At 40.7% G+C, this 3,702-nt stretch overlaps 1 non-coding gene across 1 annotated transcript; it reads left to right on the forward strand.

The window, feature by feature from the left end:
- Positions 1 to 946: 946 nt before the first annotated feature.
- Positions 947 to 1,022, forward strand: trnaa-ugc (transfer RNA alanine (anticodon UGC)). The gene has a single exon. It is a non-coding gene; the product is annotated as a tRNA-Ala (tRNA).
- The last annotated feature ends 2,680 nt before the right edge of the window (positions 1,023 to 3,702 follow it).

A 3,702-nucleotide genomic window follows, 5' to 3' on the forward strand; every position in this document is an offset into this window, starting at 1 on the left:
CCGTCTCCTGGGGCCTTACAGCACAACATGGCTGACAGACACAGACCGTCTCCTGGGGCCTTACAGCAGCTGACAGACACAGACCGTCCCCTGGGGCCTTACAGCACAACATGGCTGGCAGGATAGTGGGAAATAAAGACAGGTCGTCTGTCCAAATGCTCTTTAATGTTCTCTCAGGTTTCCTAACAGACATTTCCATGTGTCTTTTATTGGCACCCTATTCTCCAGAGGGTGGATTTATTTAGACCAGGGCCCCTAGGGCACTTTGTAAAGAATAGGGTGCCTTTTTGGACACAACCTTGGTTTATTGGGTTTACTTTATTTGGAAAGTCTGGATAGTCCATCTGATGCTCTACATACTATCAACGAACAATCTGTTTTTTATTTATTTATTTTACCTTTATTTAACTCGTCAAGTCGGTTAAGAACAAATTCTTATTTACAATGACGGCCTACCAAGGGCCAAACCCGGACGAAGCTGAGCCAATTGTACGCTGCCCTATTGGACCCCCAATCACATACAGCCTGGAATCGAACCAGGGTCTGTAGTGATGCCTCTAGCAATGAGATGCAGTGCCTTAGACCGGTGCGCAACTCGGGATAAGCCCAGTTGATCAGCAACTTCTTTCTAAGGTTATGGTTAGGTTTAGAATAAGGGTTAGGGTTAAGGTTAAGGTTAAGGTTAAGGTTAAGGTTAGGGTTAGGGTTAGGGTAAGGGTTAAGCTTAGGGTAAGGGTATAAGGGTTAAGGTTTTGGTTAGGGTATAAGGGTTAAGGTTTGGGTTAGGGTTAGAATAAGGGTTAAGGTTAGGGTTAGGGTTAGGGTAAGGGTTATGCTTAGGGTTAGGGTATAAGGGTTAAGGTTTGGGTTAGGGTTATAATAAGGGTTAAGGTTAGGGTTAGGGTTAGGATTAGGGTAAGGGTTAAGCTTAGGGTAAGGGTATAAGGGTCCTGTGTGGCTCAGTCGGTAGAGCATGGCGCTTGCAACGCCAAGCGTCGTGGGTTCGATTCCCACTGGGACCACCCATATGTAAAAGTAGTGGCCCCAGCCGACTTGTAAGTCGCTTTGGACAAAAGCGTCTGCTAAATGGGATATATTATTATATTATTAAGGATTGGGTCAGGGTTAGAATAAGGGTTATGTTTAAGGTTAGGGTGAGGGTTAGAATAAGGGTTAGGGTGAGGGTTAGAATAAGGGTTAGGGTTAGAATAAGGGTTAGGGTTAAGGTTAGAATAAGGGTTAGGTTTAAAGTTAGGTTTAGAATAAGGGTTAGGTTTAAGGTTAGGGTTAGAATAAGGGTTAGGTTTAAAGTTAGGTTTAGAATAAGGGTTAGGTTTAAGGTTAGGGTTAGAATAAGGGTTAGGTTTAATAAATAACAGACTAAACTGATGTGCACTGGGTTAGGGTTAGGGTTAGGTTTAATAAATAACAGACTCAACTGATGTCCACAGGCACTGGGTTAGGGTTAGGGTTAGAATAAGGGTTAGGTTTAATGTTAGGGTTCGGGTTAGAATAAGGGTTAGGTTTAATGTTAGGGTTAGGGTTAGAATAAGGGTTAAGGTTAGGGTTAGGGTTAAGGTTAGAATAAGGGTTAGGTTTAAGGTTAGTGTTAGAATAAGGGTTAGGTTTAAGGTTCGGGTTAGGGTTAGAATAAGGGATAGGTATAAGGTTAAGGTTAGAATAAGGGTTAGGTTTAAGGTTAAGGTTAGAATAAGGGTTAGGTTTAAGGTTAGGGTTAGAATAAGGGTTAGGTTTAATAAATAACAGACTAAACGGATGTGCACTGGGTTAGGGTTAGGGTTAGGGTTAGGGTTAAGCTTAGGGTAAGGGTATAAGGGTTAAGGATTGGGTCAGGGTTAGAATAAGGGTTAGGGTTAAGGTTAGGGTTAGGGTTAGGATTAGGGTTAGGGTTAAGCTTAGGGTAAGGGTATAAGGGTTAAGGATTGGGTCAGGGTTAGAATAAGGGTTATGTTTAAGGTTAGGGTGAGGGTTAGAATAAGGGTTGGGTTTAAGGTTAAGGTTAGAATAAGGGTTAGGTTTAAGGTTAAGGTTAGAATAAGGGTTAGGTTTAAGGTTAGGGTTAGAATAAAGGTTAGGTTTAATAAATAACAGACTAAACGGATGTGCACTGGGTTAGGGTTAGGATTAGGGTTAGGGTTAGGGTTAAGCTTAGGGTAAGGGTATAAGGGTTAAGGATTGGGTCAGGGTTAGAATAAGGGTTAGGTTTAAGGTTAGGGTTAGGGTTAGAATAAGGGTTGGGTTTAAGGTTAGGGTGAGGGTTAGAATAAGGGTTAGGTTTAAGGTTAGGGTTAGGGTTGGAGTAAAGGTTATGTTTAAGTTAGGGTTAGAGTAAGGGTTAGGTTTAAGTTTAGGGTTAGAATAAGGTTTAGGTTTAATAAATAACAGACTAAACGGATGTGCACTGGGTTAGGGTTAGGGTTAGGGTTAGAATAAGGGTTATGTTTAAGGTTAGGGTAAGAGTAAGGGTTAGGTTTAAGGTTAGGGTTAGAGTAAGGGTTAGGTTTAAGCTTAGGGTAAGGGTATAAGGGTTAAGGTTTTGGTTAGGGTATAAGGGTTAAGGTTTGGGTTAGGGTTAGAATAAGGGTTAAGGTTAGGGTTAGGGTTAGGGTAAGGGTTATGCTTAGGGTTAGGGTATAAGGGTTAAGGTTTGGGTTAGGGTTAGAATAAGGGTTAGGTTTAAGGTTAGGGTTAGGGTTAGAGTAAGGGTTAGGTTTAAGTTTAGGGTTAGAATAAGAGTTAGGGTTCGGGTTAGGGTTCAGGTTAGAATAAGGGTTAGGTTTAAGGTTAAGGTTAGAATAAGGGTTAGGTTTAAGGTTAGGGTTAGAATACGGATTAGGTTTAAGGTTAGGGTTAGAATAAGGGTTAGGTTTAATAAATACAGACTAAACTGATGTGCACTGGGTTAGGGTTAGGGTTAGGGTTAGGTTTAATAAATAACAGACTCAACTGATGTCCACTGGCACTGGGTTAGGGTTAGGGTTAGGGTTAGAATAAGGGTTAGGTTTAAGGTTAGGGTTAGAATAAGGGTTAGGTTTAAGGTTAGGGTTAGAATAAGGATTAGATTTAAGGTTAGGGTTAGGGTTAGAATAAGGGTTAAGGTTAGGGTTAGGGTTCAGGTTAGAATAAGGGTTAGGTTTAAGTTTAAGGTTAGAATAAGGGTAAGGTTTAAGGTTAGGGTTAGAATAAGGATTAGATTTAAGGTTAGGGTTAGGGTTAGGGTTAGGTTTAATAATTAACAGACTAAACTGATGTGCACTGGCACTGGGTTAGGGTTAGGGTTTGGGTTAGGGTTAGAATAAGGGTTAAGGTTCGGGTAAGGGTTAAGCTTAGGGTAAGGGTATAAGGGTTAAGGATTGGGTTAGGGTTAGATTAAGGGTTATATTTAAGGTTAGGGTTAGGGTTAGAATAAGGGTTAGGATTAAGGTTAGGGTTAGGGTTAGAATAAGGGTTAAGGTTAGGGTTAGGGTTCAGGTTAGAATAAGGGTTAAGGTTAGGGTTAGGGTTCAGGTTAGAATAAGGGTTAGGTTTAAGGTTAAGGTTAGAATAGGGGTTAGGTTTAAGTTTAGGGTTAGAATAAGGGTTAGGTTTAAGGTTAGGGTTAGGGTTAGAATAAGGGTTAGGGTTAGGGTTAGGTTTAATAAATAACAGACTAAATAAATAACAGACTAAACTGATGTGCAC

This window comes from Oncorhynchus masou, unplaced genomic scaffold, assembly GCF_036934945.1.
Source record: "Oncorhynchus masou masou isolate Uvic2021 unplaced genomic scaffold, UVic_Omas_1.1 unplaced_scaffold_1494, whole genome shotgun sequence".
NCBI classification, from domain to species: Eukaryota; Metazoa; Chordata; class Actinopteri; order Salmoniformes; family Salmonidae; genus Oncorhynchus; species Oncorhynchus masou.